Genomic DNA, 23,194 nt, shown 5'->3' with positions numbered 1-23,194 from the left:
ACATCAATCTCGTACGTAAACGCTGCAAAATCTACACCGAAACCACCATCTCTACCAAAAAAAGAGCAAGCCATAGTCCTTCACGCAGAAGAAAACTTTAAACTTCTAGATTACGTTAAAGCTATTGGTGATGTTATCGGACCAAAAAATATTTCCTTTGCTTCCAGAATCTCTAACAATAGAATCTGCATATATCTAGCCAACCCAAATCTCGTTGATCAACTCTGATAATTTCGAGCTTCACACCTCCTTGTTAATTTCTTTTGAAGGAAATAATAATAGAATTTTTCTGTCAACGGACAAGATGGAATGTTTCGTATGCAATCAGCTAGGACATGTTGCTTCTAATTGCCCCAATACTTTATCGAACAATGTGTTACCTCAAAATTCTACTCTTTCTCACGACCCAACTCCCACTACCGAATAAACGCCACAGCAACAGCATACACAACTTGTGACAGACAATGTGTTATCTCAAAACTCTACTATTTCTTATGACCTAACCCCCACCACCGAATCAACGCCACAGCAACAGAATACACAACTTTTCTCTCATACTGAAATGTTTTCTCCTCAAACCAATTTACCACATCTCTCTTCATCCACAGAAAATTACGAAAATGAACCAATATCTGAACAGTCAGATAAACCATGTTTAAAATCTCCACTTTCACAGAAGAGGCCACGCTCTTCTGTATCATCTGTAAAAGATCAAAACGTTCAATCTGGGGAAAACCCTGCAACAGAAGATGCCATGCTTCCTCCCAATCAAATAGCTCCTAGTTCATCTAACTCTTCCAATACAAAAAAGAAACTAAAACGTAGTTTTTCTGTCGACCCCAGTCTATCCATTACCTTTAAGCAAGCAATTCAAGAAGCCTATAAACAAAATCCGGAAGCGTTTGTAGTCTCTCCTGATAATATAATCGCCTTTATCGAGAACGCTTATGGTAGCTGTGACCCTGTCTCAGAAGCATTAAGATTTACAACAGATATTAAATCCCCTATTCTAACTCTGCAATCAATAAACCCAACTTTTAAAGAAAGATCCCCAAAAGTCAGAATTACACGCTTAATAAAAAAAATTAAATCTAAAATAAATCCCGCAACAGATGATTCTGAAAGTATAGACAGTCATGATAATCTCCAGGATGTGTCTGATAAAGAATACTTGTCCGATAGTTCACAAAATTCGCAAAAATCCAAACACTCTACATATAGTATAGTATAGTTGATCCAAAAGATGGCATAACCCAGACATCCAAAGTGAAAGTTATCCTTCAACACCAAATTGTTCTATATGGTCCACATAATGTCCAGAAAAAAGTCACACCATTTTGAGCGTCGGGTTTGGGGGGGAGAGGGGGGAGAAATCGGTAAATTCGTAGTTTTTTAAGTTTTTCGCCAATATTTCTAAAACTATGCGGTTTAGTATGAACAACCCTCTATACAAAATTGTTCTACATTAAATTTGAAATAAAAAAGGCCCTATGCATAATCTTTCTACAATGAATGGTTCCAAAGTTACGGAGGTAGTATAGTATAACTGGTCCAAAAAAAGGCCTAACCCAAACATCCAAAGTAAAAGTTTTCCTCCAACACAAAAATGTTCTATATGGTCCACATATTGTTCAGTAAAAAGTTACACCATTTTGAGCGTCCGGTTTGGGAGGGAGATGGGAGAGAAGCCGGTAAATTAGTAGTTTTTTTAGGTTTTTCGTCAATATTTCTAAAACTATGCTTTAGCGTAAATAATGTTATATACAAAAATATTCTACATGAAATTTAAAACAAAAAATGTTCTATACATAATTGTTATAAATCAACGGTTCCAGAGTTACGGAGGGTGAAAAGTCGAGGTTTTCGATACTTTTTATAGTTTTTGGGCAATATTTATGATATAACTATACCAAAAACCCAGACATCCAAAGTGAAAGTTATCCTCCAACACCAAATTGTTCTCTATGGTCTACATAATGTTCAGAAAAAGTCACACCATTTTGAGCGTCGGGTTTGGGGGGAGAGGGGGGAGAATTCGGTAAATATAAAAAGTATCGAACACCTCCACTTTTCACCCTCCGTAACTCTGGAACCGTTGATTTTATAACAATTATGTATAGAACCTTTTTTGTTTTAAATTTTATGTAGAACATTTTTCTATAGAACATTCCTTACGCTAAAGCATAGTTTTAGAAATATTGACGAAAAACCTAAAAAAATTACTAATTTACCGATTTCTCCCCCATCTCCCCCCCAAACCGGACGCTCAAAATGGTGTAACTTTTTACTGAACAATATGTGGACCATATAGAACAATTTGGTGTTGAAGGAAAACTTTTACTTTGGATGTCTGGGTTAGGCCTTTTTTTGGACCAATTATACTATACTACCTCCGTAACTTTGGAACCGTTCATTTTAGAAGGGTTATGCATCGGACCTTTTTTATTTCAAATTTAATGTAGAACAATTTTGTATAGAACGTTGTTCATGCTAAACCGCTTAGTTTTAGAAATATTGACGAAAAACATAAAAAACTACGAATTTGCAGATTTCTCCCCCTCTGTCCCCCAAACCCGAGGCTCAAAATGGTGTGACTTTTTTCTGAACATTATGTGGACCATATCGTCGGTATACTGCAAAAACTGACCAAGTCAAAAATTACTGTTTTCGAGAAATTAAAGTGTAACTTGAAAGTTGTTTATAAAATCGGATATTAGCTATTTATGACTGCAATTTTGATATTCTGTGTATTAAAAACTTTAGTTTTTAACCACGATATATAAACATTGTGGACTTTGAAAAATTTTAAAAAAATTGTACTTGGTCACTTTTTGTTGTCGAAAAAAATTAAAAATTTGACTTGGTCAATATAAGCGATACCGTATTAGGAAATTATTTTTATTAACTACGGTCTGTACATAAAAAAAATTAAAATCTAATCAGTTTCTGTGTCGTCACTTTCAGAAGAAGCTGGTTACGGTATGAAAACTTTTTTTAACTACTGGAATCGATTTACACCACTCATGTAACTCTTGCGGAATAATTTTGTTTCTACGCAAGGAGGCTGTTTTTATTTTGCTCTGGTATAAACAAAAGTCTTTTGTATAACATTGGAATGTTCTTAGGAATAACAGCTGGTCTGACCTTGCCACATAGGTACTCTAAGAGTAACGCATAACTTTTAATTTTAATCACGATATTTTAATTAAATTTTAATCTTAGTCTCTGTTTTTAATAACATCTGTGCTTAAGATCGAAAGAGTCTGAAAACCGTAATAATTCTTCAACTCTGTAGGCAGCGCTCTTTTTGTTGCGTCTTGTAGAACGGGCTAGCTTGAAAATATTCAACAGATCGTTCATTGTAAAAATGGCAACATTTCTATTAACACACTATATAGCACTGTGCATTGAGTTTACCTCCATGTACGAATGTCCTTTCTCCATAAAATTATACTGCAAAATCTTAATGTGTGTGTTACAACAACATACAAATTAATGCGGCAATGGACGAATATAAAAATCTCTGATATGTCAGAATATAAAATGTTCTCTGTGATGCCTTTTGATCATGTGATTGCAGAGTTTTTATCCACTTGATCAATGCTATTCCAATTTCAGAGCTTCCACGTTGACCATTAATCTTTGTCCAAGTATAACATTGCGCATTATTTGGAGGTGTCGCTTCATAGATTGTCAAGTTGTAAACACACAATTTAAAAGAATAGTATAGTTGTGGTACATCTGAGGGTGGTATTTGCAATATACTTTATAAATCTTACTGTTAAAGTATAAAATATCGTACTCTTTTTAAAGTCTAAACAGTTCTGAATCATAAACTAACGATACGCAATAAACGGACAAGTGCAATCTGCTGACAGCCAAAATTGACTAAGTTGACTTAGTCAGTTTTGTATGTAACAAAAAATTGTCTTATGCACATAGTCATTATAGACGAGTTTTGTTTGACGGTTGTATTACGTTTAAACGACTTGGTCGATTTTTCTGGTAAAACTAACACTTAGTCAAGTTAACTCAAAACTGACAAAATTTGACTTGGTCAGTTTTTGCAGTATACCGACGATATAGAACAATTTGGTGTTGGAGGATAACTTTCACTTTGGATGTCTGGGTTTGGGTCTAACTATACCATACTAATATTAATCTCTGCCTTCACATTGATACAATGGAACTGTGATAGATTTAATCCTCGTCGTCCACACCTTGAACAGCTTATTTCTGAATTTTCTCCCGACTTCCTCTGACTACAAGAAACAAATTTTAGCGATAAATATTCCGGAAAACTTAAAAGTTTTACTGGTTACCACTACATTCGAACTACTCAAATTCGAGCCAGTGGAGGAGCATCAATTTTTGTTTCCAATGACATTTTCCGTAAAGAATTTGCACTAAACACAAACCTCGAAGCTACAGCCGTTACAGCTTGGTGTCCTTACAAAATTACCATTTGTTGTATATACGTTCCTAAAAACCGTACTATAACAAGTTTCGATCTTGAAAATTTAACTTCTCAGCTCCCTACACCCTTTATTTTAGTGGGTGACTTTAATTCACACAATACTATGTGGGGCTCCGAAAACACATTTGGGAGAGGTAAAACCATCGAAAATTTTCTAAATAATACAAATATAAACCTACTAAATTCAGGAAGTAGTACATATTTTCACTTACAAACTGGTAGTTTCTCTTCCATCGATTTATCTTTCTGTAATCCCGGAATATTTCCTTTACTTTCGTGGTACACATTAAACAGTCTGTATGATAGTAATCATTTTCCTATTCATATCTCCGACAAGTCAAAAATACCTTCTAGAACTATAACAAAATGGAAAATCGCTCAAGCAAACTGGGAACTTTTCAGAACCATATTGAGGAGACGGGTTCTTTCCCCATTTATGTAGCATGTATGCACATCTGCCATGTCTGGTTCGGATCCTATTTACGTGGCCTATTTATGTTTTACGTGGAAGATCAAAACCTGGTGGCTTGTGGGTAATGCAGGGCATGTTATTTTGCCATGCGTTCCATTCTTGGGACCATGCATTCGTGATGTTGAACTCCTCATGTATTATTCTTGCCGTTTTATTGGTGATTTTCTAGAGCGGAGACGGGTATTTCGTGCATCCTCGGTATCTTGGTGGATCGGCAGATTTATATTGTTCATGATCTTTTCTAAACATTTTAATATGTTTTGTCGTTTTCATCGTCTTTCCTCATTTTTGAAATTTTGTTGATATTATTAACAAAGTATTAATCAATCAATTGTTGAAATATTCGGTATTATAAGTATTTAGATAAACTGTTAGTGCTTATTTCCAATTGTTGATAAATATACTCAATATTATCATAAAAAAAATAACATATTAACAACATGTTTGATAGATAAATGGCACACTTAAGATCAATATCAACCGTAGTCTTTTAATCCCGTTTTAAAACTTAATTCCTTTGACGGTTTTGATAATAAAAATTTCAAACTCACAAATACCTATATCTGATTCGTTTTAAAAGAAGATAATTTATCGTTGAAACTAAAATATTTTCCTTGAGTCTTCATTATTCTGGTATTATGATAATAATTACTATTTTCTAAGTTCTAAACTAAGTTTTTCATTGGAATAGAAATTTATAATTGTTTTTTGGCACACCACACAACAATTACATTCTCATTTCAGCTATCCTGCTCTAACTCTTTTACAAGGATCTCGCTCGAAAAGTTTATCGACCACGGCATTTAGCACTAAAAACAGCGGAATAAATCGATTTTTAAATACAGCACCTAGGGACTTGCAACTTTTTGCATTGTACTCATGATGACATCAGGAAAGAGGTTTACAGTAGAAAAATGGGTGGAAATGCATAATTGCATTTTAAAGTGCATAAACATATCAGACTCACTATTTTAAGGGCCAGATTTTGTTATTCGGGTGTTTTTAGGGTCACTGGACACGAATACGCAATCAGAACCAACCTTCTGATGCACTTGGTGCCCAGGATTACTGCTAAGGCCCGTCATCTGGAGTTTCGAAGGTTTTCAGCACTAAATAGATTCAAACAGATTACTCGGGGATTTTTGGGATTGCTGAAAACGAATACATCATCACAACCGACTCTCGGAGCACCTGGTGGCCAGTGTCACTACTGAGGCACGTCATCTACTTGAGTTTCGAGGGTTTTCGACACTAAATTAATACAAGGAGATTACTCGGGTGGTTTTGGGGTTGCTGAACATGAATATTACATTAGAACCGATTCTCAGAGGCCTAATACCCAGGGTCACTGATTTACATGTCATCGAGTGGAATTTCGAGGTTTTTCGGTTTTCGGAGGTCGGCTTTGATGGCATATTCATGTAATTCTTTTTAGGGTGCCTGTCCGTTTCGAACGTTGCTGATCATTTTGGCTATGATGATTTTGTTAACTGCTATACGGAATAGTTGTGTTGAGGTCTTTCTACACCATGGTCTCCGGTTATTATATCAGCCAGCATATTCTTCTTCATCCTGGGCCCTTTTCTTTCAATTTTACCTTGCAAAATGCATTGAAGTAGCTCGTATCTGCCTTGATTTCTCATTATATGATGTTGACCAAATCTGCGGTTGTGTTCATCCTACGTAGTACTTCTTCATTGGCGATCTGTCCATGGTATCTTCAGGATCCTTCGGTGCAAACATAGCTCAAAAGTCTGAAGTTTCGATAGAGTTTCTATTCCATATAGAAGCACTGAGTACACGCAACATTTAAAGAGCCTTATTTTTGTTTCTAGGGTGACATCGTGGCTCTTGAACACAGAGCTCATAGTCAAGAATGCACTTTTTGCCTTTTCGATGCGACATCTAATCTCTTGGGTATTGTCCCACGACTCATTTATTATAGTTCCCAAGTAGTTGTATTGTGAGACACGTTTAATTCTCATTTGGTTCACATACAGATTTGCTCCAGTTATGTTTTCCTTGCTGATGATCATTAGCTTGGTTTTGCTGCTGTTTATATCCAGTCCATATGTTCTACTAGTTTACGTTATTTTGTTCATTAAGCTTTGCAGTCCTTCTATGGTATTGGAAATCACTATTGTATCATCTGCACACCGCAAGTTACTGAGCTTGGCTCCATTTATTGAAATGCCTTCATCAATATCTTTTAGAGCCTCTTCAAAAACGCGCTCTGAGTACAGATTAAATATCAGTGGTGAAATTATGCACCCCTGTCTCAGTCCCCTTAATATTTTGACGTGATCTGCATATTCTATATCTATTCGGAGCACTGCTGATTGATTCCAATACAGGTTAGCTATTATTATTAGGTCTCTTCCGTCAATCCCTGTCCTTTTGAGCACTTCTATAATTTGTTCATGCCTGATTCTATCGAAAGCCTTCTTGTAATCAAGCGGGCATGAAAAAACATCACTATTATACTATAGACTATACGAACCATAGTATATAGTATATACTACCTAACAAGTTGCTGTACACGAATATATACTATATTCGAGTACAGCAAACTCCAAAAACCACCCGAGTAATCTGTTTGCATCAATTTAGTGTCGGAAAGACTCGAAATTCTAGAAAATGACCTGCATATCAGTCAGTCTGAGCACTAGTTGCTTAGAGGTTCGGTTATTCTGTCTTATTCGTGTTCAGCAACCCCAAAACCGCTCTAGTAATCTGTTTGTATCAATTTAGTGCCTTGAAACTACAGAAGATGACGTGCACCAGATGCTTCTTGGGTCAGTTCTGATGACGTATTCGTATTCAGCGATTCCAGAAATCTCCGAGTAATCTGTTTGCATCAATTTAGTTCTGAAAACCTTCGAAACTCTATTTGACGTACCTTAGCAGTAACCTTGACACCAGGTACTTCGAGGGTAAGTTATTATTTCGTGTTCGTGTTCAGTGACCCCAAAGGGTCATCGAATATCAAAATCTGGCCATTAATATACTGATTTTGACATGTTTATGCACTGTTGGATGCATGCACTTAAATACAAATATGCATTTCCACCCGTTTGTTTATTACATACTTTTTTCCTGTCGTCGCGTCAGCCTGAACACAATGCAATAAATTGCAAATCTCTAAGTGCTGTATTTAAAAATCGATTTAATTTTTCCTAAATCCCTTGTTTCACGATTTTTGCTCAGGGTTTTAAAGAACCGCTTCCATTGACATGAAATTTGGCAAACACATAAGTAACATGTCAAAGAAGAAAAGTGATTTGTGCCGATGTGTGGTTTTGCCCTGGTGGTGAGTTTCACCATTCTCGGAGGTGAAAAAATATGTTCGAAATAAGTCCGCAAACGGATAAACTGGCTAATTCTAAGCAACTTTTGTTTTAAAGCATTTTTTCATTAATTTATAACTTTTCGAGATATTTGCGAGTAAATACAAATATGTTCATTTTTCAACCAAAAAAAAAACGTTTTTGGGCGGTTTTTGCAAATAACTCAAAAAATAAGTATTTTATCGAAAAAATATATACCTATATATTTTGCGAGCTCATAAATTATTAAACGATATGTAGTCGCCAAATAATTAATTTAAATTATTTTAAGTACAACTCTCTCTTAAGCCGGGAATATGGGATGGTTTTCTTACGAAGGGGTTGTAGCTCAATAGTCGAAATGCGCGTGATTTAAGAGTTTATTCTAAGAATATAAGCTATACGAATTAAACTACTATTAACTTTTTTGTAAAAACTTACAGTTTTTCAGTGATTTACGAAAAACCGCTTTAAAACATGCATTTTTTTCACGAATAATTAAAATATTTGATCTTTAATAACTTAAAAAGTAGTGACTTATTTTAATAACTTTATATAACAAATGTTGCTTATAATTTGTCATTTTATTGATTTGTGCAGTTATTTTTATAAAATAATTTTCACCCCCAAGAAGGGGCGGTATCCACCCTCAGAGTAAAGGCGCAAGGTAGCACCATGTCACCTTTATTTCTTGAGGTATCCTTTAACCACTGACCAATTTTCGTGAAAATCGATGAAGGTTCACCGAAATTGAAGGTAAAAATCAACTTTTACCTTCAGTGACTGCACTATACAAAATAAATTGCAATTTATTGATCTAAATGCGCGTAATTTGGGAGCTCATAAATTATTAAATGATATGTAGTCGCCAAATAATTAATTTAATGTATTTTAAGTACAACTCTATCTTAAGCTGGGAAGATGGGGTAGTTTTCTTGCGAAGGGGTTGTAGCTCAATAATCGGAATGCACGTGATTTAATAGTTTATTGTTAGAATATATAAGCTATAGGAATTATATCCGCATACGATATATTTTAGATTTTCTCGGCATTTTTCTCTTAAGTTAAAAATCAATTAAAGGGTTGTTTGGGGCTGAAGGGGATGAGCTCAAAAATCGAAACTATATCATTTCAAGAGCTCATAAATAGCTCGTATTCTGCGGCAAAAATCGATTCAATATTCCTATTTTTAAGTAGTGGGGAGGGGGCTGACTCAGCCACTAAAATATTAAATTCCTGCTCAGTGGAACGAGCTCAAAATTTTTAATTTGCGGAATATGAGAGCTCATAAATCAGGGCTATTTGTTTTTTAATTTCTGCAAGTGGGGGGGGGGGCAGCTCAACACGGGTATTCAGACCCCACGAAACCGGGAGTATGCCGGACGATTCTTCGTCTACCTCAGTTTCAAATCCGAACCAGACTCATAGTCCCAACCCTAACATAATTGAAGTTGAACCAACTGGCGAAATGAAAGAATCCGAGTGTAGCATTCGTCGATCTACAAGATTAAGGAAACCTGTGGAAAGACTGAAAATATGTAAAATAACGTGGGAAAGTGGTCGATGTCATTTTATTTAAATTGTTTGTTAGTGTTCTTATGGAAATATTGATTTTTGAAATTGTTTTAAGTTATTAATCATTACATTACATAATCTCTTGTCAAAGAATTTGAATAATTCATATTAAATTACATACAAACACACAATAAGTAGGAAATTAAAAAAACCATTGAGCATTGATGTCTTGGTTTCAATTATTTTTGCACTTGAAATTTTTATGTAGTCTTCACACTTATCATAATTTGTTTTTTTTTATATATAGGATGTTATTTTTATAAATCCACGAGGAAAAAGTTTTCCTGTAGTTGGATGTATACCATACATATATTACAAAAAACGACTAAAATCCTTTATTTGTTAAAATACCTAAAAAGGGCTACATCACAGAACTAGTTTTCGATCGGATGACCGATCATCATCAGTACTTACCTAAAATGCGTATAACCTGATAAGATAATGCAAAGTTTCTAAAATTTTGACTACGGCTTTAAAAAGTTATAGGTTATCCTCACGTGATTCTAACACATGCTAACCACCAAAATACAAAAATAAGTGGGTAAAAACCCTTTAAAATTGACCCATCATGGAAAGGTCGCAACTTTATTTTGACGGGCCTACGGACTAAACCACCCCCTCTTTCTCCAGCCGACGAGTCTGGAACCGCTCTTAAGCCGATGCCGCACTGCAGGAGGCTAGATGGTGGCTTGGAGGGTGGATTTTAAAGGTGGATGGTGGAGGGTCGCTGCATCTTGGACGCAGTGAAAGAGTGAAATGAAGTCAGAAGTCAGTATCCAACTGACTGCTGCGGAATCGTTTGTTTCATTTGTTACGTTACATTTGGTTTGTTTTTTTAGCATATCGTCATATTAGAGGTAAAACTCACTCACTTAACTTTTCAGAAAAATCGACTTAAAGGCAAAAATTGCTTTTTAAATTCACCTGACTTGAATATTGAATTTTTTTAATGCAAATGCAAAGAATAAATAAAACAGATATTTTAAGCCATGTTTCGTCACATAGTGGGTCTGCTGGGTCCCAAATTACCCTTATTTTATACACAGCACTTATTACGCTTTCGTCCATAGCGAGGCTACCCGGATGGATTATCAAACACGACTGATATGGGTGGATAGACGCCTGGCGGACCACCGGGTGGGTAGATGGTAGTGGGAGGCCACTGCGGCTACCGTCGTTGTATTATTCGTGGTATAAGTAGCTGGATGGTCGCCAGGCGGGTATCTACCATCCACCATCCTAGCAAACTTCCTGCACTGCGGCATCGGCCTTAGCAAGCATGTCTGACCCGTCGACCTTACTCCTAACTCGCCTCTGGCACTCCTCGCGTGCATTCCATGGATTGGATGGCCTCCCGCTCCCCTCTCCCACACAAGCCTTGCGCCAGACCGGTCGGTGAAGCGACCGTCCACGCGCAACCCATGTGCGGGCTGGGCGACCAGACCATGTCCATCTACGATGGAACTAGCAAAACAGAACCAGTTAACAATTACGAGTAACATCAATTATTCATACATTCATCAATTCACACCCGCACTCATACCCATTTTCTCCAGGTTAAAAAGGGAGGCAGTCAGCGAGGTGGGATGTAAAATGTCCTCCCCCACTAGCTGCCCCAGGACAGAACAAACAAGGAAATAACAAAGAAACAGCAAATAGACAGAACGAAAACAATACCAAGACAGTCGGCATGGACCAGATGTAGAGAGTCTTCCACATACTGGCATATCTGTTACAACGTGCACCAAATAAATAAATAAATGAATAAAATTTGTTAAAAACGAAACGATAAAAAATTGTAGAAATAATATTGATTACATTAATAAATAATTTGGGCCGGCGTAGCGCAGGTGGTAGTGTGCTTGCCTCGCATGCCGGTGGTCCAGAGTTCAATTCCTACCGCCGGCAAGAACAACTAGACATTTTTAAATGTCTATAGGCCCCAGGTCGACTTAGCCTCAATAAAATGAGTACCTTGGGTAAAACCAGGGGTAATAATAGGCGGTTGAAGCGTAGCACTGGCCCTGTTACCTTCCTTTGTATACCGTAGGCCCTAGATATAGCAGACTACCCTGCTATACTCCCAAAGCCGCGTGCGGTATAAAACGGGAGACTATTATTATTAATAAATAATTAAAATAAATAAATAAAGCACAATAAAACTAATAAATAAATAAGTAAAACCAGATAAAATAGAAAAAAAAGAAACAAAAAAAAAACGAAAAAATAGGCAGACAGCGAAGTTTGGATGTAAAGTGTCCTCCCTCCGCTGGCTGCCTTCTATGTCAGCTTCTCTCTTTTTCTTCTTTATACTTTATGATCTTTGTGACAAAAGCAAGGATCAGGTCGAAGTCTCGCTTGCTGTCTATAGCTTTATCGATTAGCTCGCCAGGCTCGCCTAGAGGGGATCCCATGGGTACGCCCCGCGTGATATGCGGGGCATACGAACACGACATGCTGCGCGTCATCCACCACCCCACACTCAGGACATAGATCGTTCTCGGTTTTCCCTATACGATGGGTATATTTCCTGAACGATACATGCCCCGTCAAAAACTGTGTGAAGTAATAGTTGACGCGCCGATGCCGACACCCGTACCACCTCACTACGTCCGGGATCAGGGATCTCGTCCAGTCCGCCTTTCCGACTTCGGCAGTCCATTCCCTCTGCCACATCTCTAGACTTGTGGCTCTTTCCTGTGGCCCGGAACCTATCCCACATCACTGCTATCACTCGATTCTAGATCCTGACCCGTTGCTTAGCAGCGTGTAATTTGTGTTGCCTATATAAACTTGAATCGCGAAATGGGCCTGTTTGATGGGAAAAACCTACCGGTTTTAATCTAAAACCGGTTTTTTTTACTTCGCAATAACCGGTTTTACCGGTTGTTTTTTTCGTCCCGGTTATAACCGGTTTTTTCTTTTTAAAGTAAAAACCGGTTATTAGGTTTTTACGGTGAATAGGATTAGGTTAGGTATTATTTTGGATCCCAATCATAATTATTATTCTCAAGTAATTATTCCAAACAAAACCATAATTCAAATTTTATTTTATAAATACAGAAGCAAACTGAAAGTGCAAACTCACATCAGCCAGAAACAATTAAGTTTTATTATAATATTTCGTTGAAAAGGTATTTGTAATCATAATAATATTTACATAAGAAGTGATCTAGTTGAAGTAGACGCAAACATCATCTATTTTTCACACTTGACTCTTGACATTGAAAGTGGGTGAATGACTTTTTCTGATTACCAAAAATAATGTTCTGACTATGAATATCGAATTACCGATTACGACTATGAATCTCCAAGGATTTCTCTACGTAGTATTAAATGAGTTAAAATGTATACAAACAAATGTATACAAAAAATGTTTATAAAAATATACAAACGTGTTAAAAGAAATACGTGATAAATTTTTTGATGGTAGTAAAAATAAAAGATAAATTGCATTATTCAATTTATTTTTAAGTAAAATATTTATGTTATATGATATTATTTTTTTTTAAATCCCATTTGAAACAGTCTGGGAAATTTTTTACAAGTCGAAATGGTTGGGTTAAATTGTATATTATTGCAATATATATATATATATATATATATATATATATATATATATATATATATATATATATATATATATATAAGAAATACTGGATATTAGTGACTGTCGATATAAACAAACAACTAGTTTATTAGGGTTGCAGTCAGAAGGTTGGCCAGGATGTTAAAGAAACACTCTTTTGACTTTTTGTCTAGCTTTCGGAATGGTTTTATTCCTTTTTCAAGACTCTGTAATATAGATAAAAAGAAATATGTAAATTTTTATAAAATATCACAATTCGTCAGTTCAACTTACTAGTCGTTGAGATTATTTAAAAGCTTTATGACCCTCAACAATACTAACACAAACATAGAATACAGAAAATAATGGACAAAATACATTCTAAAATTTGGTAAGGATGGTAAATTTTTATATTTATTCTATGACATCTTTTGATGGTGTGTTTTAACTCTGATACATAGAGAACAGAAAGAAAAAACAGTCAGATTAAAATGTAATTAGGTGTTTTTAATATTGTATTTATTTTCAAAAAACCAATAGGCCCATACTGGGTAATTTTTATTTTTAAATCTGTCTTAATGGTATGCAACCTGTTATGCACACAGATGTATTGTGTAGTGCATACTACACAATACATCTGTGTGCATAACAGGTTGCATACCATTAAGACAGATTTAAAAATAAAAATTACCCAGTATGGGCCTATTGGTTTTTTGAAAATAAATACAATATTAAAAACACCTAATTACATTTTAATCTGACTGTTTTTTCTTTCTGTTCTCTATGTATCAGAGTTAAAACACACCATCAAAAGATGTCATAGAATAAATATAAAAATTTACCATCCTTACCAAATTTTAGAATGTATTTTGTCCATTATTTTCTGTATTCTATGTTTGTGTTAGTATTGTTGAGGGTCATAAAGCTTTTAAATAATCTCAACGACTAGTAAGTTGAACTGACGAATTGTGATATTTTATAAAAATTTACATATTTCTTTTTATCTATATTACAGAGTCTTGAAAAAGGAATAAAACCATTCCGAAAGCTAGACAAAAAGTCAAAAGAGTGTTTCTTTAACATCCTGGCCAACCTTCTGACTGCAACCCTAATAAACTAGTTGTTTGTATATATATATATATATATATATATATATATATATATATATATATATATATTAGTCTTACGCTATATTATATTCAATAATAATCAATAAATATATAATAATAAAATAAATAAATATAATAATTAATAGAATAAAATGGTTTTATTAAAAATTGTGTTATATTTATATTGATATTGGTGTTCTTTTGATAGTACTAATTTTGATCATAATGATATCGAGTATCGAGTCGAGTGGAGTATCGCAAACTAAAGTGCATTGTAAATGTAACATTGTAACCTATTGGATTAAAAAAACCAAAAACCGGTTTTTGGAAAAACCGGTTTTTTTTGGCGGTTATAACCGCCAGGTTAAACCATAAGCAAACAAAAACTTATGTTGCCAACATCCCCTCAAATAAATCGAAATGTCAGATTTTAAAACAAAGACGGAAAGACCCCAGGTGAGTAGGATAAATCCAGAGTCTCACACTGATTTATCAGTCTGTCCCAAGGATTCTGGGGGGGACAAAAAACTGACGAAACGAGAAATGCGAAAACCCTTTTCATTCTACGTTGCCACCTATAATGCCAGAACTCTATTGTCAGAAGAAAAATTCTTCGTAATGGAAGATGCAATCAAAGAAATTAAATGGGACGTAATAGGAGTCTGCGAAATACGACATCGTGGTGAAAACTTAAAGACGCTGAAATCAGGACACCTCTTCTATAGCATTGGCTCCGAAACCGAATCAGTTGGAGGGGTCGGTTTCTTCATCCATAAAAAACATAAGAAAAACGTAGTTGATATAAAAAGTGTGTCTACAAGAGTTGCCTATGTAACCCTAAAGCTCAACAACAGGTATAAACTGAAAATTATCCAGGTATACGCTCCAACAACACAACATCCAGACGAAGAAGTTGAAGACTTTTATGATGATATATCTGTAGCTCTAAAAGACACACCCACCCACTTTACAATCCTGTGTGGGGATTTTAATGCAAAATTAGGCCTTAAAGAAGACGAAGCAGAGACATCACTAGGAAATTTTGGAACTCTAGGTAGAAATGAGCGGGGAGAAACACTCTTAGGCTTTTTGCTACAGAATAACTTGTTCCAAATGAACAGTTTTTTCGTTAAAAAACTACATAGAAGGTGGACGTGGGAAAGTCCTGATGGTAAAACAAGAAATGAAATAGATTACATTATCAGCGACAAAAAACAGATTATCACAGACGTGAGCGTCCTAAATAAATTTACTACAGGAAGTGACCATCGAATGGTAAGAGCCACAATAAAAATAGACCTCAAAAAAGAACGAAATCGTTTGATAAAAAAGAAAACCTTGCAAGCCTGGACTCCCCCATTAAATATTGATAAATACCAACACCATATAAACGCTGCTTTGGAAAGAAATACAACTTCAGATGAAAGTATAAATAACTTAAATGAAAACATAATTAGAGCCATTGAAGAAAGTCAACGAAAAAACTGCCCAAAAAAGAAGAGAGATGAAAAAATAAGCCCAGAAACTAGAGAACTAATCAAAACGCGAAGTAAAATGAGAGGAAGCGAAAATACTGAAAAAAGTGCGTTAAGAGACATCAACAAGAAAGTGTCAAAGGAAATCAGAAAAGATCTAAGGAAGTATAAAACTCAAAGCATCCAGAAAATCATAGAAGAAAATAAAAGTTTGAAAGTTTTACGAAGGAAATTGACCAACGGAAAATGCGAAATACATAAATTAAAAAATAAAAACAGCGAAATAACATCAAACAGAGAAGATTTACTAAATATCGTAGAAGAATTTTATTTGGAACTATATAGGAGCCAAAGGCTGAATCAAAATAATCTGAGGGAAGCGGTTTCAAAGAAAATAATAAACCAAGGCTCCGAAATACTACCGGAGATAACCACTAGCGAAATCCATCAAGCACTGAGAAAAATGAAAAATGGAAAAGCACCAGGTGAAGATGGAGTCGTAATAGAGGCCATTAAAAACGGAGGCCACATTCTTATAGGTAAAATAAAAAATCTCTTCAACTTATGCCTTCATCAAAAGTCGATACCTGAAAAATGGAAAAACGCAGTAACAATACTTTTGCATAAGAAGGGAGATAAGACAGACTTAGAACATTATAGACCCATTAGCCTGCTAAACCACTTATACAAACTCTTTACAAAAGTAGTGACATCAAGAGTAGAAAAGAAGCTAGATTTTTACCAGCCAAAAGAACAAGCTGGATTTCGATCAAACTTTGGGACAAACGACCATCTGCAGGCAGTCAAGTTACTAATTGAGAAGTCAATAGAATATAATAAACCCCTTGTCCTAGCATTCGTGGATTTTCATAAAGCCTTTGACACGATAGAGCTGGATAGCATTTTAGAAGCTCTAAATGAATGCCGCATTGACTACCGTTACAGTACACTCATCTATAATATTTATAAAGAGGCAACAATGAGTGTTAAGTTACATGATAAAACCAAACAAATAAGCATAGAACGCGGCGTAAGACAAGGCGACACACTCTCGCCAAAACTATTCATAACTGTTCTGGAATATGCCTTTAAGATGCTCAACTGGGACAATAAAGGGATCAAAATAGATGGAGAAAAGTTAAATCATCTTCGTTTTGCAGATGACATAGTCCTTATAACTGATGACCTAGGAGAAGTAAAGAAAATGCTAAATGAGTTAGACGCTATCTGCTGGAAAATAGGCCTGAAAATGAACTTTTCTAAAACTAAATTTATGACTAATCTGATTCCTAGCGGGCAGCTGATTATACGCGAACAAGAAGTAGAACTAGTGGAAAAGTACATTTACTTGGGTCATGAAATTAGAATTGGCAGAGATAACCAAACATGCGAAATAAAAAGAAGATTAACTCTTGCTTGGGCAGCCTACGGAGCTCTGAAAGACATATTTAGGAGCAGTATACCGATCGGTTTAAAAAGACAAGTGTTTGACCAATGTGTGCTACCGGTAATGACATATGGACCAGAGACACTGACTCTAACCAAGGCAACAGCGTCGAAAATGCGGGTTGCTCAAAGGCGCATGGAAAGATCCATGCTGGGCGTAACTCTACGGGATAAAATAAGAAATGAAGATCTCAGACAAACAACCGGTATCGCAGATGTTGTAGAACGTATCACCAGGCTCAAATGGAACTGGGCAGGACACGTCGCCAGGCTAAAAGATTCAAGATGGGCACGAAAGTTGATGGAGTGGAGACCAAGAGAAGATAAACGAAGTAGAGGAAGGTCGCCTACACGATGGACAGATGATATCAGGCGGATTAGTAAAAACTGGCAAAAATCAGCACAAAACCGTGAAGTGTGGAAACAATTGAGGGAGACCTATGTCCAGCAGTGGACGTGAATTGGTTGGATGATGATGATGATGAAACAAAAACTGGTATAACCGAAAACCGGTGTTTTGTCAAAAACCGCCATCCCTACTGTTTATTATTCAAAAAATATTACAAATCAATATAGCTACAACCAGACTACTACTCACGTTTCTCAGACAGAGAACAGAGCTAACAGCCGTGTAAAAGAAGAAAAGTTGAGGTGATGTAATTTAGAAAATCTAAAAACAATCAGTAATTTACACACGCTTTTTGTTTCCAGTTTCCAGATCGGCTTATCATAGATCTAGAGAAACATATTAAAGGTGATTATTATGTCAGACATAAAAACTCTTGCCTCAATAGGTCCACTTTCTTTCTTAATGCAATAAAAGAATAAAGACATTATAGTCTCATCGCTTCTGCTGGAGATACAGAAACAACAGGGAAAGCCTTGGCGTAGGTCATTAAGAACTAATAAAGTGTGAAGCTCAAATTGGTAGCTGTTAATACCATGAGTTCCATCGACACAAATATAGACACTTCCAAACTTCTTCAATGTAGTGAGTTGACCAGTGTTCATAATTATTAAAATAAAATTATCACTATGCTGCTGGGGGTACTCATGCAATGTAATATCTTGAGGCTTATAAAATAAAACGCATCTATTTTTCATTTCATTTACCCAAGATTCTAGGCTAACAGCATCATTTCTGTGTCTTACTGTAGTAGAGCGAAGGTTAAAGCTGGCCTCAATATTGTAGAGATCTTTTTTTGTCAAAAGGTGCTTTCTTTGAAACTTGTCTGAATCTGAAATTCCATCTCTCACTTCATCTAAAACCGCTTCAAATGGAATTTTTTGAGCTAGTTTCGTAGCAATTGTTTTTCTCTCTGAGGATGACAAAAATAGGCGCCCAATTGCATTTTGATGACCAACATGAGTTTTGATGAAATGGGCTAAATATTTCCCATCACTTTGGGCAACTTCTTTTATCATAGCAGGACAGTATCCATTCATTTTGATACTACCGTGTGTTTTCAGGTGCCTCTGGCCCTTACGTTTTGAGATGAAATATCCCGATCGGTGGCATATGTAGTTCACTATTCCTGTCTTTTTTCCTTTTTCCGCAATAAAACTAGCATTTGTTTCAAGCTCTATTTTATTCTTCCAAGAAATAAAGTCATCATGGTTGGAAAACTCTATTGTATCGTATTGCATAGGAATGCTATGAGAAATTTTATAATGTTTAATAAAGTCCTTTTTAAAAGTTGCATGATAATTACACAGAGAACATTTATGTTGAATTGTTTTAGTTTCTGCAGAAACCGAAGCAGAAACTAATATATTTGTGTGCACTTTTTTGACATGAACGTTTAAATTTGACTTATATCTAAATTGTCTATCACAATGTGTGCACTTATAGACGTTGCCTTTAAGCAATTTTAAAAGGGCAATTACATCCAATTTGTCGGGATGCGAACTTTTTACATGTCTTTTTAAATCATGTTTACGTGTATACACTTTTCCGCAATCCACGCACTTATTAATTCTTTCCACACCGAACATTTTCGTTGTCAAGAAAATGAAATACCTACTCAAAAGCATAGAGAAATAAAAACAGGTTTTCCTGTAAGAAATAAAAACCTGTTTTTATTTCACTATGCTAAAAAGCAAACACAGAACTTTGATTAGGAGGGCTTCCTCTTGTCTTTCTCTTGTCTAGCCTCTTTGTCCATTTCCTACCCTCTTATCACGATTTCCCACGTTATGTTCTCTCCCCGACCCACGAATTCTAGGGCCTTTCGCACCTCTTCTGTATTTACTTCGTTATTTACTACTACGCGGATTGTTTCCGGCGGCTCCTCCCTCTCTTTGATTTGCTTCAGGGCCCTCTGGCCATTTGGTACATGCTTTGCTTTTTAATTTTTACTACATACTTATACCATTGCCTTCTTTGACTGGCCATGGAGCTTTTCTTCACATTTTCTATATATTTTACATTTTCCTCATTGCAACCCTCAATAATTTTGTATACTTCTTCCCTAATTGTGCATATAACACTTTCTACCCCTCCCTCTTTTATATTGTTCCTCGTTACTATCAACATTCCTTCTTCTCTATCGTCTCTTGTAGACCCCCTGTTCCCATTTCGTGTTTTCGTAAATTTTTCTTCCCATTTATTTTATATGTTTGACTAAAGCCATTAATATTTTTCTCTTTAAAATAAAAATGTGTACCATTTTTATTCTTGCTTCGTCTTTCAATTGCCAGATGGCGCTAGCCACCTATTATCATCCATTTGGTTGCGATGTGTGGGAAAACCTCTCGATGCAATTTAGTTGGAGTATGGAGAACAGTGCCTACGTTTCTTCTGATGAAGCTCCAATAAGAGCAGAAAATCGCGGTTAAAGGAACTGGACTGCACTCCGTATTTTAATTAAAAAGTAAGATTGGTTTGCCTTCGCATCGCAACCGAATAAAAATGGTACACATTTTTATTTTATTTTCGTATTACTCCGTAGAGTAACCAGGTGCATCTTTCAGTTGAAACTTTGCCGGCTGCAGACGGGGGATGTGAATTGCAAAGTGTAGAATTCCTTCCCTCTCGTCTTCACTGCAGCATCCATATGACTTGCAAATTATAGAAGTCTTGGAGGTGTTACCATGAAAATGTACCAATAAGTTTTCAATTTAAAAATCTTTTAGTGATTTTTAATATTTTTCAATATTATTAATTTACTATTAGGATTGAAAACTTGCTTCGTCATTTTTCTCTTTGTTTAAGACTCTTATTATTTTTTCGGTTTCTTTTTTCTGCCTTTCCTGTTATATTTTAAGTTTACATTGTTCGCATTTAATGTCTTCCTCCTCCCCTTGTGTCGTTTGGTTTTGGTTTTGGCTAGTTTTGTATTGAATGGCGGTTATTTCACCTATTAGCTTTCTCGCTTTGGCCTTTTGTTCTCCCTCTATGGATCCTTTGGCATTTAGGTTGTCTAGTACGTCCTTTAGTTTCCTTTGAATCCTCTCATTTTCCGTTTCCTCGGAATATCTTAGGCTTTCTTCTCGCTTCTCTTTCTTAAATTTTTCGTTTATTTCGAGGCTATCCCCTTTCCTTTTTTTATTTTGTTTCATTTCTTCTCTGTCTTCCTCATCAAATAGAAGAGCTGACAAAGATGCTCTCTTCTATTGTAACGGTCCACCCGTTATAATATCATTTTTAGCGCTTTAATTATTTTTAAAATTATTTTCTTTTGACCTCCCATTTAAATTCTTTAATTTCTCGTAAAGGACTTCTCATGTGACGTCACACTGTACGGAACATAGTTGAACCGTTCCTTGTCATTTAATTCGTGTTCCGTGAGAGTTTGACGTCTTCCTCGCTGAATGAGAGAGGAATGCTCTTTACTTGACTGTGAGCTGTGGTTCGAATCGGTTATACCAATGGCGGGTTGATAATTTCAACTATTTAAATCATTTTTGTTAATTTCCAAGTGAAAAGTTATCTGGAGCCTGGAGTATGGAAACATATGAGTAACTCAACACCTCATGGAATCTGGATAAGAATCAACCCGGTAAATTATTTAGTTTTTCATAATAATTTTTTTATATAGCCTGTTTTTTTTTGTGATGGAACATTTGATATATTAGGTTCATTGTTAAATTTCTTAGTCAACTCATTATTTGGATTTTATGTAGATTATTTCGATTATTGAATATTCATTCAAGGAAAATTATATATTAATATATTTTTTGGTTAGACATAACCAAACATATGCAATTCTCAATTAATATTGGAAATAATTATCATTTCTCTGTAGGTTTTAAATTTATTGAACATCCAATATTTTTATAAATTCTATATATTTTTACAGATATTCCCTCAGATAAATCATATTCAAATTTCACATTCATCATTATTTGTTCATGTTTTCACACTCAAAATAGTTCAAGGTTACCTGAGATTAGTTTTTGTTCCATTTTAATGATCGGTTTTTCTATGTTAATGCTTCTAAAAAGTTTCCTCAATTATTTCTTCTTCCCTTTACTTTTTGCTAATGTCTAAAATGGGAAATAAAACTGGGAATGTTTTTAGCCATTTGGGAGAAACCATAAGATGAAGTCCTAGCCCCTTCTTTGACCACCTAGGGAAACCACCCCAGCCACAGTCAAGTCAACATTGGGAGTAAGTCATTTTTGGGAACAAGCTTTTTGGGAGTATTCCAGCTCCTTTTCGTCCTGCCACCTGGGCCTACGGAGGGCATGGGACCGCATCATCTTGATGCTCATTTCTGAGGATGCAGCAGCAACCTCTTTAGGAGTCGTTTGGGAACATTTAGTGTTGTGTTTTAAGTAACTATGGTTTTTATATATCAGACATTTATTTGATACATTATGTTTATTAATTATTTTTTTTCAGATTTAGCGTACCTTTGTTTTTATATGACATATTTGTATACTATTGTATTTGGTTCCCAAACTTTGTATCTACGGTAACTTCTTGTGCACAGGAATAAGCCTAGAGAAAATTAGGTTTTTAATACTTTATTATTGCTTTGATATTGGTTTATGTAATTCGGGTAAATTTATTTTGTAATATTACTTGCTTGTTTCCCAAATATTTTATTGTTATTCGCTTTATTCCATTTTTTTCGGTTAATTTAGGTCATCGTCAGTACTTATCTCAACTTCATTTCTATTTCATTCATTGTATACTTAACTTACTTACTTCATTATTGTATTTTCCCTTAGTGAGGCTTGGGCCTATTTATTTGTAGTATTTTCATCTTTGTCAGTTTCCTTTAGTTGTACGTAGCAGGCGTACTATAACCATTTGGTAGAAGACTCATGTGAGTTGTACCCTATATATATGTAAGAGGTATTTAAGTTTGTAACAGATAACATTATTGTTGTTATCTTTAAAATATATATAGCTTCTTGTATAACTTATGTCATTTTAGAGTTACATGATATATGCTTGTCTAACTCAGAGATTGTTAAAAATCTAGTAGTTATTTTAATAAATATTTATTTATTTTGTATATCATGAATTTTATTATTCCTTTATGTTCATTATTACAGGTTTGATATATTTAATATTTTACAGCAGTATAAGATACCTGGGAAAATGATCGAAGATCATTTTCATGGCGCCCATGATTTGTTAGATTTATTTATCTTGTTCGTCTTTAGCAATTATCCATCTTCGTTCAGTTTCAGTACATTATTCTTATTTTATTATTTCATCTTTTAGTCATCATTACTATCTATATAGAGCTACTGTTCTTCGACAGACATGCAAACGAGCCGTATCCATCCT

The 23,194-nt window shown here is 35.2% G+C and overlaps 1 long non-coding RNA gene across 1 annotated transcript; it reads left to right on the top strand.

Annotated features, from left to right (window-relative positions):
• Nucleotides 1–21,066: 21,066 nt before the first annotated feature.
• Nucleotides 21,067–22,916, top strand: LOC126890377 (uncharacterized). The gene is made up of 2 exons (XR_007700302.1): nucleotides 21,067–21,449; nucleotides 21,971–22,916. It is a non-coding gene; the product is annotated as an uncharacterized LOC126890377 (long non-coding RNA).
• Nucleotides 22,917–23,194: the final 278 nt, after the last annotated feature.

This window comes from Diabrotica virgifera, chromosome 8, assembly GCF_917563875.1.
Source record: "Diabrotica virgifera virgifera chromosome 8, PGI_DIABVI_V3a".
In the NCBI taxonomy this organism is placed as follows: domain Eukaryota; kingdom Metazoa; phylum Arthropoda; class Insecta; order Coleoptera; family Chrysomelidae; genus Diabrotica; species Diabrotica virgifera.
The sequence above is the reverse complement of the archived record's forward strand: the minus strand, read 5'-3'. Positions and strand labels throughout refer to the sequence as shown.